This window comes from Panthera uncia (genome assembly GCF_023721935.1).
Source record: "Panthera uncia isolate 11264 chromosome A3 unlocalized genomic scaffold, Puncia_PCG_1.0 HiC_scaffold_12, whole genome shotgun sequence".
In the NCBI taxonomy this organism is placed as follows: Eukaryota; Metazoa; Chordata; class Mammalia; order Carnivora; family Felidae; genus Panthera; species Panthera uncia.
In genome coordinates this window covers 30,391,479-30,406,406 of record NW_026057579.1, presented here as the reverse complement: position 1 = coordinate 30,406,406, position 14,928 = coordinate 30,391,479, and positions in this window count along the sequence as shown.

Genomic DNA, 14,928 nt, shown 5'->3' with positions numbered 1-14,928 from the left:
ACCAAATCCCAAGCTGGTAATCTTTTGATTAAACCCATGCCAGCTTTGAGGCTCCTCTGCCTTCGAGAAAGAAGTGTGACCTCTGCTTGAACGGAGAGAACTCAGGCTGAAAATAGCTGTGGATCGTGGCCTTCCCTGAACCTTCTTCCTTCCTGTAAGCGCGAGGTTCCCATAGCTGCTCCCCAGAGGACATTAGCAATGGGCTGTGTATCTGAGGGTCCCTGGGAAGACAAGAGCTCGCATTCCTAAGGATGTGAACGGAGTCCGGTCCCAGGGCCTACCATGTGACTTGAGGAAATGGCCTGGCTGATATTTCTAGAAGGACCAGGTCACAGGAGTCATGTCACTGCTTGGGTTTGTCCTCTGTTAGCGATTGGGACATTGCTGGCAAGAAGCACCGTTTGCATGATTCACTGTCAGCCCAGGGTCTAAATCCTGCTCAGATATCGTGTCCTACTCTAGTGCTGCCCTAATCACCTTCTGTAACGTGTTCATTCATTCAACAACTACTTATTTCACACCTACTAAGTGCTGAGTACTCCTGACAAATTCTGAGCAATACTGGCGGGATAGCTGGCCTCGAAGGCTTTAAAAAGGCTGGTAACCATCCCATTGAGGTGAGACATTGGGCGTTTTCACTTTGATGTAGAGTGTAAGATCATCAAAAGTTGGAGAGGGGACAAGGGATCCCAGAGACTCCAGTATGATCTCACAGCTTTTGCTTTATGGATGGGGAGATAGGAGTTCAGGGACTGTCCCTCTTATGTCCCTGAAGAGTGAGCAGAAGGCGGAACCATAGCATGTCTGTGCCCCGGAGGGTGCATGTATTGTGTGCATAGCTTGACTCGAGAAGTAAGTCTTTCTTTGCAGTTCCCAAAGTGAATATTGCCCAACTGATCATAATGACCTGCTACGTATCCTACATGCATATAACATATGCAGCAAATGAAAGCTGATGATCGTAATTTAGTTATAAGTATATCAACGCCACAGTGAGATCCTCAGAAGAGTCTGGCAATCGATGCCGACAGGTGGGGTGGTTCTGCTGAATTTCTCTGAGGTCCCCGGCATCTCAGGATACAGACCACTCCTTCTCCTGAAGCACCATCCCAGCCACATGCTCTCATCTGCGCTGGAGATGAGGAGGAGGACAAAATAGGCTTAAAGCAGAAAGGCCATTTCAGCAGGGAATAAACCAGGTGATAAAGGGGAGTCCTCCAACAGGTCTGCCTTCCCCCTTTCTTCCTCATGTTTGCTGCAAACCTATACACTGCGTCCTTCTTTAAAGAGAGCAATGGACGCCTGGGGGAAACTCAGAGCATTGGAAAACTCCAAGCACCTCCACAACCTACTCCCTGTTACAGAAGAAGAAAAGGGTTCTGTTTCTTTCCTTCTTTTCTCTGAGTTTCTCATCAAAGCCACAGGACTACTTGCCCTGCATTCTATGGGCCAGAGCAGGTCTTAAAGTCCAGGTAATTGCAAGGCAATTTTTTTTTAATTGAGTGCAGGGTCTCCCAGGAAGGCAGGGTGCAGTGGGAATCGGCGGGGTGCACCCTGTGGCTTCTGGTGGCGGTGTGGGCTCGGGGTGGGGTTGGTGCCAGTCTCTCGGAGAAACCCGGAGCGCTAATTCGATAGGTTGAAAAAGCCTCCTGAGGTTGTATCGAGAAGGATTCCGAGGCCACACGTCAGCTCTGTTGAAAACCGTGCACAGTCTGTGATGCCGGCCACGGATGGGGGGGAGCACTGGGGCAGGCGTGGTAGTGCGACGTCGCCCGGCTCCCATCAGCCGTCTGCCCTGAGCCAGCACCGGGGCCTTAAAGGCGTGGGATTCGTGGCTCCTGCCACGAAGAATGTGCCAGCCCGTGATAAAGAAGCCCTACCTGGCCTCTTCGCAGGGCACAGGTGAAGCTGTGTCTTCAGACTGGAGGTCGCGTGACCCCTCCCAAGGCTATGGGGACAAGGGCAGCTCTCAGTCAGCGTTCAGACCCATGGCATACGTACAGCTCCCAACACTGATGGGCTTAAAGGGATTGTGGTGCCTACGGCATCTCCTCCGCCACCTGCCTTTCGTGGCCTCCCTTCTCCTGCAATCAAGCTATGCCCGTTTGGAATCTTTTCGTCGAGCATTGTCCCAGGGTATAAAAATAGTCCAGACTTTAAAAAGAGAGAGAGAGAGAGAGAGAGAGAGAGAGAAAGAGAGAGAATTTGAAAGTGCGCCTCTCTGAAGGAGTGCAAAGCAGAGAGCGTCCAGAAGAATTGCCAAAGCCTGATGGAATCTAGGGAACCAATTCACGGGAAGCCTGCGTGGCTCTCTCTCTCTCTCTCTCTCTCTCTCTCTCTCTCTCTCTCCCTTTCTCTTTCCTTTTGTTAGGACGAGACCTGGGGAGTTTATTTCGACAGCCATGCATATCAACATTTTTATTCGAAGTTTTAAAATGAGGCCACGTTTCTTTTCTAGTTGGTATTATGGTGGACATCTGCCTATATGGAGGGAGTGAAATCTACAGAGCCAGGGTTTTCATGAAAATATATTTATATTTCCACAATATATATTAACATAACTATACATTTGGATAACATATAATACATAAGGGTAACATTTGCAGCTATCTAAACATATGAAAATATTTCAGGGGCACCTGGGTGGCTCAGTCGGTGAAGCATCTGACTTTGGCTCAAGTCATGATCTCGCGGTTCGTGCGTTCAAGCCCCGCCTCGGGCTCTGTGGTGACGGCTCAGAGCCTGGAGCCTGCTTGGGATTCTGTGTCTCTGTCTCTCTCTGCCCCTCCCTTGCTCATGCTCTCTCTCTCTCTCTCTCTCAAAAGTAAATACACACTAAAAAAAAATTTAAAGAAAATATTTCAGATGCCAATTTAAAAATGTGTGACAATAGGGTCACCTGGGTGGCTCAGTCAGTTAAGCATCCAATTTCAGCTCAGGTCATGATCTCTTGGCTTGTGGGTTCAAGCCCCGTATCAGGCTTATGCTGATAGCTCAGAGCCTGGAGTCTGCTTCAGATTCTGTGTTTCCCTCTTTCTCTCTGTCCCTCTTCCTCTTATGCTCTCTCTCTCTCTCTCTCAAAAATAAATGTTAAAAATAAATAAATAAATAAATAAATAAATAAAGTGTGACATTACATGCAGTAGCCAATTTCCAAGGATCCTCTCCTCCTGGTATTTACGCCCTATGTGGTGTCCTCGTATTTACTGAGTCAAAGCCGGTTGTGTGACAGTGTTTTGTGGAGGTGGCAGTGTATCACTTTTGAAGCCAGGTCATTAGAGGCATTGTGGCTTCTCCTTGCTCTCTCAGGACACTCGGCAATGTTGAATACTAACAGCTAACGTTTTTAGGGCTCTTCTACATTGTGCAGGCGATGTGCTGAGCTGCTCCCAGGGGCGAGGTGGCCGAGAGAAGGGCATTAAATCCCAAACACGCTGTACTGAGTTTGCGGTATGAAGAGACAGATGAAGGCTGAACCCACTAGGAAGACCAAACTCCTTGTGTTCGCAAAGCAGATGGAGAAGCCTCCTGGAAACGAAAGCAGGGGGGAGCGTATTAATTTGTCTCCATCGCAACCAACTTGAGAAGTCATTGTGGGGAAAGCTCAGAGGCAGAGGCTGAGCCTGTTCTGATATCAGAGCCCGGAATCTGTGCTTGGTGACGTAGCAGACGTCCAAAAGGCACGGCGTATGGATGGCCGTCTCCATGCTTCTCAGCATCCAATTGCATGGCACATGCGACGTCTTCTCGTTGTCTGTGGTCAAGGACGGAGATTTCATCGCGGCAACTGCAAACTTAAAAATGTGTTGCAGAAAAGGCAATTTTGGAGAGTTTGTCCAGGGAACAACTATCTCTCCTACAAGCGCCCACTAGCTTCACTCTCTCCAGTCCCGTGGGAGGGTATGACGGCCGCCCTGTATGTGCAGCTCTTACGATATGCACCAAGCCCTGGGTAACAGACATATGAAGATTAGACCCGGTGAGTCAATTCATTGCAACCAAATCGAACCAAATGACTCGGAAAGTCATTAAGCTCCTTTAGGAAGCAACGTAGTTCAGGACATACAATAAGGATATTGGATCGACGATGGTCTTTGCATTTCTGCACTATATGACGCGTTCACATCCTTAGGAAACAAAACAAAACAAGCTTTCAAGACAAAGCTATCTAGTTCATTGCGATTTTTGTGAACATGGCTAAAAAAACTGACAGGTTAATGGCATCTTTTGCCTTACTATTACTAGGCCATTTTCACATTAGGTATGTCTTCTCCATAATTGTATGAGTCAGGTAGTGTCACCCCCATTTCACGGATGTGTCTCTACACGGCATACGGTGATAGAGAGTGTGCATTACACAACTTCAGGGAATCCTTTGCCCAAAGTCACAGAGAAAACTAGCACCAGAGACAGCAGGTGAACCCCTCTTGGCCTCTAATCCGAGCCCTTCTTTTGTTCACTGAGTCAGATGTCCTCCCACCGTTTTGTTTCTTACATGATGAGGTTTTCCCTGACAAGGGAGGTGAGCGTGAGGTTCCCAGAGAACTTTGGAAACATCGAAGTCTTCCTGAGCTTTTCCATAGAAGAAAGGAGGATTAACGAGAGGATGGGGCTAAGCAGGGTGGCAAGGGGGATTATAGGCTGCAGGGTCATCTGAGCCAGAAGGGAGGATTTACTGTTAAACAGGTTGGGGACAGAAGGAAGCTGTTGGTGTCCGTGGGGAAGAATTTTACTGAAACAGCTGCAGAAGCAGTTGAGGCCATTTGAGATTTGGAATCTGTTCGTCTCATGTTGGATTTTGACTGGCCATTTGTTTTAGGTCATCCCTGGTGAAAAAGGACCCCACACGTGTGTGACGAGGAATGAAAGGGCGAATACCACATGCAGGTGGCATGTGTGTGTGGCATTGGCTGGGGGTGACGGAGGGGCTCCGGGTTCCCGCTGCCCATGCAGGCGGTCCGCCCCAGGTAGATTCGCCTTTCCCACCTAGGCCGCTGGGGCTCCCTCTGCGGGGGCAGGGGGTACAAGGGGACTCCGGACTTGCGGGCAGAACCATCTGGACTTCCTGGGAACATATCCCCAGCAGAAATACAACCTCAACCTTGTAGAACATGTGGCAGCCATTTGTATGAATCAACACCTCTGGCATTACCGGGATTAAGTACTATGATGTCTCACTTCCAGTGATTATGGGGCTTCCTTGGTTCTTTGCGAAGCATTGTGTGTGTGTGTGTGTGTGTGTGTGTGTGTGTATGTCTGTATGTGGTTTGTTTTTGTTTTTGTTTTTTTTTCACCAGCCACCTTCCACCCTTGGGTTTCCATACACATTTAGACATTTACAGTAAACAGGGATTAGCCTCAGCGAACCAAGAGAGGCTAGCAGATGGTTCTAATTACGTCTTAAAGAGAAAGGATTTAAGAGTAAAGTGAAGACGATTTACTCAAAGCCAGTTACACTTGCAGCGACCGCGTGGGTCGGGCCTCTGCTGCTGCTCCCTGCCTCCACCCAGCCTCACCCTCGTCCTCCTTACACACTTGCCTTTCTTTGTTCAGCGACGCATCTCGGGCTCACGGAGCGGAAGATTATTCTATTTGTGTTTGGCAAAAAATTATTCTAAAAAATTTAATATCTATGTGTGAAAGGATAGAAACAAATACAGAGCGGACATGAAGTGAAAAGGACGTAAAATCTAAAGAATATGTCCCGCATAACTCGTTAAGCTTTGATGGGATCTAAAACACAGATGAAGAATAGTACTTGGTTGGGGGATGAATTTCATACCCCAACTTGACTAGGCTGTGGGATGCCCAAATATCCAGCCGAACCTTGTTTCTGTGTGTGTCTGTGAGGCTGTTTCAGGATAAGATTAGCACTTAAAGTGGTGGCCTGGGGAGAGTACTTGGCCTCCCCAACGCTAGCGGGTATCATCTAACCCCCCTAGAGCCTGAATAGAACGAACAGGTAGATAGAAGGCTGAAGTTGCTTTCTGCCTGACTTCCAAGCTGTGACATTAATCTTCTCCTGCCCTAAGTCCTCCTGGCTCTCAGGCTTGCAGACCTGGACTGAAATCTATAGGTTCATTGCCTTTCCTGCTCCCAGGCCTTTGAACTGCATCTACTCTCCTCCTGGCAGACAGCAGACCCTGGGATTTATCAGCCCCCACAGTTCACAATCGTGTGAGCTAATTCCTTCAGATAAATCTCTCTCTCTCCCTCTCTCTCATTCTCTCTCTCTCTCTCTGTATATATAATGTTATAATTATATAATATTATAATCATATAAAAGTCATATACTCTATACAATATTCTCATTTCATGAAAACATATAGGTCTAGAGAACCAGGAAAGTAATCTGAAAATTGCTTAATGTCTCTGGCATGACCAAATGATCCACTGGGCATAAAAAGCACAGTGCTGAGCTTGCAGGGTTCCACAAAATGTTTCAATTTCTTTTTGCAAAATCAGAAGGAAAAAATGAACTTTTGGGTCAAAGAAAATGCTCTAACATGGAATATTTGTTTTTATAACTCTACAATGCTAAGTAGTCATTTAAAAAAATTAAATGTTGGGGCACCTGGGTGGCTCAGTTGGCTAAGCGTCCAACTTCCGCTCGGGTCATGATCTTGCAGTTCACGGGTTCGAGCCCCGCGTCCGGCTCTATGCTGACAGCTCAGAGCCTGGAGCCTACTTTGGATTCTGTGTTTCCCTCTCTCTGCTCCTCCCCCGCTCATGCTCTCTCTCTCTCTCCCTCCCTCTCTCTCTCTCAGAAATAAAGAAACATTAAAAAAATTTTTTAATTAAATGTTTATTTATATTTGAGAGAGAGAGAGCAGGAGAGGGGCAGAGAGAGAGAAGGAGACACAGAATCTGAACAGGCTCAGCACAGAGCCTGATGTGGGGCTCGAAGTCATGAATTGTGAGATCATGACCTGAGCCAAAGTTGGATGCTTAACCGACTGAGCCACCCAGGAGCCCCATAAATAGTAATTTTTAATAATTTATTATAGATGGAGAAGCCCACAAACACCGAGGTACCTAGAGTCCAAGAAAATCATAAGGCGGCCCTGTTCTCTGGACCTTAGTTTTCTTATTTGTAAAAAGGCGCTGAATATGACCAGTGTTTCCTATGATAGATTTCCAGGCCCCACAGGCATCTGTAAGATACGGACAGAGAGGTTTGCAAGCCATTTTTGATATTTTATAAAGCCCAACAGTTACTGTAGCAACTTCTAGGTGTTCCCTTACATGGCAAGCATATTAGTTTGAGAATCAAACAGACGTGGTTTAAATCACGGCGGTGAGCTATTTATCTGCTGTGTGAATTGGGACACATCACTCAATACTGAACTCAAGGTTCTTTATCTACAGTATGTAAAACGGGAAAACAAATGCCTGTTTTTCAGAGTTGTTTTGATAATTAAAAGTAACAGAAAGCACATAACACAGGTACTTTTAACACCTGCTAGGGCCTCAGTAATAATAAATAATAAATACTGCTCCTCTTATCAATTTTTATCACTTTGGTTTGAACCTTATCAGCTGATGGCGATAAGCTATCTTAGGCAAACCATCTGCTTTAGCAAATTATTGAATAATAAAACTTGAGGAAACGAATGAAAATTAACAATCTGAGAGACTTTTTTTATTTTCTTACAATCATTCTTCTTGGTCTCTTTTTAAAAATTTTTTTAAATGTTTATTTTTGAGAGAGACAGAGCACGGGTAGGGGAGGGGCACAGAGAGAGGGAGACACAGAATCTGAAGCAGGTTCCAGGCTGTCAGCACGGAGCCTGAAGCAGGGCTTGAACCCAGGAACCCTGAGATCATGACCTGAGCCGAAGTTGGATGGTCAACCGACCCAGCCACCCAGGCGCTCCTTTTCTTCTTCATCTCTTAAGTGAAGTTTCGTGTCTCTGAAGTTATTCATTCTTTTAATTCCATCACTGGATCAAATAACAAAAAATACTAGAACTGGCTTAGAAGATGATTATTAAGGAAGAGGTAAGGAAGCCGAAAGAATGAGTTTATTCCATCTGTATCTTTTATGGACTGAATTGTGTCCCGCCGAATTCGTATGCTGAAGCTGGAACCCCCAACATGGCTGTACTGGGAGATGGGGCCATTAGGGAGGTAGAAAGGTTAGATGAGGCCATAAGGGTGGGTCCCTGATCTGATAGGACTGGTGATCTTACAAGAAGAGGAAGGGGCACCCGAGCTTTTCCTTTCCACTCAGCCACAGAGGAATGGCCACGGTCAAGCCAGGAAGAGAGCTCCCCCCAGAAACCGAATTTGCTGACGCCTTGACCATGGATTTCCAGCCTGCAGACGTGTGAGGAAGTAAACATCTGCTGCTTCAGCCACCCAGCCTGAGCCTTGCTGTGATGCCTGAGCTGATAGAGACAGGACCTCAGCACCTGACCATGTCCCTGCACCAAGAAGGGACAGAAGAGAGCAGTGGGGTGGGAGGGGAAGAAGGGATTAGCATCCACGAGGAGCTCTGTGGCGGCAGGCGTCGTCCCCGGATGAGAACCTGCCAGCAGACGATGCCGACATGCCAGGCTCTTTTGGGCAAGAGCGATGAGGCGGAAACTGCGGAGGCCAGGACTGCGGAGGCCAGGGGACGGTGTGAAGCCACGAGGGGTGGGGGAGGCTTGAAACTTTCATGACGGGCGGCAGCATCAGGCAGGCAGTGGGCAGGCTGTGGCAGGCAGGACTCTGGTGACGGCCCATCAATCCTGGCATTCCTGGGAGACCCCTTTCCTTCTCTGGTTTCACTCCTCAGATGTTGGTTGCCTCAGTAATGACTTGCCGGCTTTTTGATCTGGCTTTTCTAGTTTTGCACGGCAGGAATGTTGGTCTGCTGCTTCTAGTACCGCTGGAAGTGGGAGCCAGGCGACGATGTATTTCTAACAACGGGGTGCATCAAGGAAACGTGAATAACGGAAGGGAATTCTGGGGTGCGAACAGACCGTCCATGAACGAATGCCGTCAACTCCTAAGAGCTTATGATTCCATACTCCAAATTCCTGGGACATCCTTTTTGGCCGGTTTCGTGACAGAGATGACTTTGAACAACGAAGCCGTGTGGCAAAATGGAATGGGCAAAAGCCACCAAGACAGGTTCTCCCGCCGACCCTATGACCTGCCCGCTAGGTAACATTAGGGACTTTCTTCACATCTCTGAGCTCGCGTTTTTCTCCTCTTTCGTGGCGTTTGCTCGGCTAAGATTTATATCCTAAAGTACCAGCGGTAGTTCCTGATATAGTTGACATACTTCGCAAGCATGATTTCCCCCAATTCTATTCAAGGGTTTTAGCATCTTGTGCTGCGCCCCGCGGCCACTCATTTACGTGAGCCCTCTCATATTTTTTCATTTTCGTGATTATAATTTTGGAGGGAACAGACGGTCCCGATAGTTCTTTTCCTCCTGTTACCACCAGATATTATTTATTATTTAGATTTAGAAGCCAAACCCTTTTGCAATAAAGTCATGTCAGGGCACACACACGAGGTCAAATACACAGAACTATAAAAATAAACAGCTACGGCACACAGTAGAAATCTTATTTAAAGAAAAGCGGTGACTTCAACATAGTGGCCCTTTCAGTGAAAGTCATTTGAAAAGATACAAAGATGAATGAATCTCATGGTGCTTTCTAGCTGTTTAATTAAGGAATTGGAAAAAATAACCCACCCCTCAGAATTTGGCTTCAAAATTTCGGTTAAGCCAAGTAGGGCGGCCAGCCAGACCTTAACCAATGCAAACGTTCATTCATGTGTCTCAAAACAGAGACTTGAGAAAAGAAATTCACACATCTCAGAAAGCCAGGGGCAAACTTGACTCTATGCAACCTTATGCAAGTATTCCCGAGAAAGAGGCGGGGACGTCATCTGAAAAGAAACTCATTGGGAAGCCGATTAAATTCTCGGTGGCCTCTCAGAGAGGATGGGTCACTCTCCCCTTTGTGATTCCTCCAGTCCCTATACAGGCTTTTCTCACAAAATTTAAAAGGCTGGAGTTGACTGTTTCCATGTCCACGTCTGTCACCAGCTGTGAGCTTCTTCCGGAAGAGATTGGCCTGAGATGTGTCTGTGTGCACCGTTCTTGGCCAACCGTGTAGCCTGCCATAAATATTTATGACATACACGGACCAACGAAGACTGGATGTGGGCACTCTTCCACCGGAGATGCTTTTTGCAAAGTTAAAATTATTAGGTAGGATGTTTGGTTTCAGCAACCTATGAAGCTTCGAAAACAGGAACTGGCTCAGGAGGATTGAAACAAGCCCCAACTGTGGCTGTTGGCATTTCAGCTTGACCAAATGTCAGCGCTGCACCGGCAAAGAGTCTAAGCAGAAAATGCAGAGCAGCACCTGGGAATGATCCAGGCGCAGCCCGTAGGGAACCAGGTGGTCTGAACCATCACATTAGGCTGGAACCCAAGTCCTGTGGCATTCTGGGTTTCAGCTTTTCCAGCTGAGTTTCTAAGTTCCAGGGTAGCCTCTCAACAAAGAGTCATTCATCAGCTCCTGTTGGGTGGAGAGACCGGAGAAGTCCTCCACTCTACAGGCAGGGCCTCTCCCACTTGGAATCAGGGTATTTAACAGCACACTTTCCGGGGCCCGGCTGTCTGCGTTTGATTTTTCCCTATTTATTTACCAGTGAGGATCTAGGTAAGTCACTGTGGGCCCCAGTGACTGGAAACGTGACACAAGGATAATATTCATACCTTTCTCATGAGTTTGTTGTGAGCATTGAAGGGATTAATATATGCAGAAGCATTTAGCTCAATGCTTGGTGCATGATGAGTTCTCTGTAAGCGTTGGTCTTTATTATTATTACATCTGTATCTGCTTTTCTAATGGTCTTCCTCCTCCTCCTCCTCCTCCTCCTTAATCTTCTCCTTCTTATAGCATAACAATAATTAGTGTAAATTACATTGCTATGTAATGCCATGATTTGAATGTTTTTGCCCCTCCCCCAACTCATGTGTTGACTCTTAACCCTTAAAGATAATGGTATTAAGAAGTTAGGTTTTGGGAAGTGCTTAGATCATGAAGGCGGAGGCCTCATGGATGGGATTTGTACCTTATGAAAGAGGTTCCAGAGAGATCCCTAGCCCCTTCCATCATGGGGAGACACAGTGAGAAAGCAGGCACTAGGAACCGAGAAGAGGGTCCTTGCTTGAAGGCAACCATTCTGGCACCTTGGAGACAGCCAGCCTCCAGAACCGTGAGCTGTAAGTTTGTGTTTTTTGTAAGCTACCCAGTCTGTGAATTTTGTTACGGCAGACAGAACGGACTAAGGCAGTGATCGGTATTTAACGTGCAAAACCACTTAATGATATTGGTGTCACTATTCCCATTTTGTAGATAAGGAAACGATCTCAATGTAAAAAAGGGAATCTACCAAAGCTATGGTGCAAATGGAGGAGAAATGGAACGTGAGCTCAAACCCTTCTAATGCAAGACCTTGTGCTGTAATTTACTGCCCCTTCTCCTCTTTCTCAGTGTTCTTTCCACATCTCTGATGATTAGCCACTGGCACTCTTGGTTGGAGGGTTGGTTTTCAGCAGGTGACGTGACTAGACCCAGTCCTTGATCAAATCAAGCATCCTGATTCATCTGAGAACTGCATAGGCTTTGGTTCAGCTATCCAAGCTGGTCTTGTAGATTTCTCACCCACATTGCCCAGCAAGACCTTAGAGAATTTTGCTACGAGAGACTACTTCACAATAAAACCTGTCCTCTTGGAAATCATTAGAGTGAACACCATGTGTAGCACAATGCAGTAGAAGCGAGGTGCAGAGGAAAGACTCCAACCCATCATGGGATATCAACATACCAGGAACCAACTCACTATGAAAATTTGGAAGTTGCTCTGCCTGGGTGGATTTTGGTGTCTCCAAATGTAAAATGAGGACACTGGATTCACGAAATACAAGGAATTGTTCAGGGCTAACATTTTGGACACTGTCACCGGTTCATTCCTTCATTCCAGACCAGTACTGCCCAGTAGAACTTTCTGCAAGGCTGGTTATATTCATTATCTGCACGCTCCAGGACAGTGGCCACCAGCCACATGTGGCTCTGGGGCAGCTGAAACGCTGCTAGTGCAACTAAGGAACTGAAGTTTTGACTTCATTTAATTAAAATTTAAACAGCCATTGGGGGCTAGTGTCTACCATAAGGAAGAGCACAATAGTCTAGACAGTCGCCGAGGCTTGAGAATATTCTCTGTCCAAGACATTGGATTCAACGTAAAAGTGATAGAAGTATAAAAACAGAGCAACAAGGATTTTTGCTCGAGGATCATGAAGTCTAGGACAGATCAGCCAAGTATGATCATACCATTCAGGGCATCTGAAGGCTTTTTCTGCCCTCACCTCACCTCTGAACTCCTTTCAAGAATCAGACTCAGCCCTCCATCAAGAGAGTTGCTTCTCATCTTGGCTTTCCAAAGCACACTGTTTAGCTATTAATTAATTCATGCGTGTGTTCATCCATCCATGAGGATTAAACAGATCTTCATCAGGATAGAGAGTTTTGAATGATCACATACTGCCAGAGGGTATAATGTAGCATCCAGAAAAATTGGCATTTCGTAGGAGCTTAATGATTTTGTTACGATTCGTGGCGAGTCTTCTTTGCGATCATGGCAGTAGGCACAGTGTCTGCCATGGAATAGGGTGACTGATATGTGTGGGTTTTTTTTGAATGTGTGAAGCGATATAACCCAAAATAGATACCCATGGACATGTCGTATGAACCTTTAGAAGAATGGGACGCTACTTTCGGATGAAGGAATACAGTGTGATGAAAAGTGGCCCCTTTCACATATCATAGGATGATATGTCTACATCCTAATCCCCGGGCACTGCACATCTCACTTTGTATGGGAAAAAGGTTAATGTTACCCTGTCTGGAAATAGGGGCCTTGCAAATACAATTAAATTGAAAATCTTGCGATAAGGATCTTATCCTGGATTATCCAGGGGGGTTCTAAATGTAGTCACTTATAAGACACACACTCAGAGGAGAAGACACACAGACAGGAGAGGAGGAGTCAGTGTGATCAAAGAAGCAGAAAATGAAGCTATGGGGCCAGTTGATGGTTAATTTTATGTGTCAACTTGGCTGGGCCACATTACTCAAATATTTCCTCCAACATTATTCTGGGTATTTCTGCGAGGGTGTTTTTGGATGGCATTCATGTTTAAATCAGTGGACTTCTAGTAAAGCAGATCACCGTAATGTGTGTGGGCCTCATCCAATCACTTAAATTCCGAATAGAACAAGAGACTGACCTCTTCTATGCAAGAGCGAGTTCTGCCAGCCAATGGCCTTCAGACTCAACTGCAACTCTTCTCTGGGTCTCTGGACTGCAAATACCATTGTGAGGATTGAATGTATGCCAAATATGTATAGATTTTGTAGTTTTTTTCTTTTTGAGACCATGAAAATTGATTAGATAATTTTAGCAAAGAAGCGATACGATTAGATCATTCTTTATTGAGTTGATTCACTTACATATTAACTCGGTTGAGGAGGGAGTGCCTGGTAGGAGGGAGGTCAAGGCCTTCTAGCAATTGTTCAGGACAGATGCCATCAAGACCCACATGGTGATGGCATTATCTTATATTTACACGTAATCATACAGAAACAGGGCCTGTGGCATGTTTTCCTATTTCAAAAGAGAGTGCTCAAAATTTTTTTTTAATATTTACTTTAAGTTTATTTATCATATTTTGAGTGAAACAGAGAAAAAGCACAAGCAGGGGAGGGGCAGAGGAGAGAGGGAGACAGAAGATCTGAAGCAGGCTCTGTGATGACAGCAGAGAGTCCGACCCGGGGCTTGAACTCATGAACCATGAGATCATGACCTGAGCCAAAGTCAGACACCCAACTGACCGAGCCACCCAGGTACCTCTCAAAGGAGGGTGATTTTCATAGAACAGTAAGACATCCTTATAACCGTAACTTTAAAGCCGTAAGATTTCTATGTATATATTATCCCCCGCTGCTCATATTTTTGAGTCGTAGATGCCTCTATCTTTATTTTATAGTTGAAAAGACTTAGGTAATTGGTGGTTAGCTATCGTCATTGAGGTCACATAGACATTCTAACAAAGTCAGACTGAAATTGAATTGAATCCAACATTTGTGCTTATTGCTTTTCTTTTTTGGATTGCTTAACATTAATGATGATATACTCATTATCATTTACTGAACTTAAATTTTCCCTATGATCCTGATACTGTGCTCAACAAATTTTTTTAAGTTGATTTATTTGAGAGATACAGAGACAGCGTGAGTGGTGAAGGGGCAGAGAGAGAGGGAGACAGAATCCCAAGCGGGCTTTGCACTACCAGCACAGAGCCTGATGTGGGGCTCGCAGATGAAACCATGAGATCATAACCTGAGCCAAAACCAAGAGTTGGACGCTCAACCAACTCAGGTGTCCCAGTGCTCAAAAATGTTCATACATTAGTATATTTTAATACTCCTAACATTTTTGCAGTAGGTACTATGATCAATTGTATTTTACAAAAGGAAGATCCAAAGTTAAATCAATTAACTTACCTGAGATCATAGAGCAAGCATGCAGCAAACATAGGCTGGGAACATAGATTATCTGAGGCTACACAATGATGCCCTAACCTAAGAGATTGTCAATTCCTGATGGCATTTGTTGGTCAGATGAAAAAACCATGAGCGAGCTTGATTTTTCAGAAGTCAGTAGGTTCCATATTTCTGGTTGAGAAGTGAAGAGTTCTCCAGAAAGCCACTGGAATCCATAGAGAGCATATTTTATGCAGTGTGTTGGAGCGGTTCAGAAATAAAAAGGAACACTACGGAAGGCAACCCAGACCTTTCATCTTACGCCTGCCTCTTATACTTGTTCCTATTTATCTCACCACTTATCAGC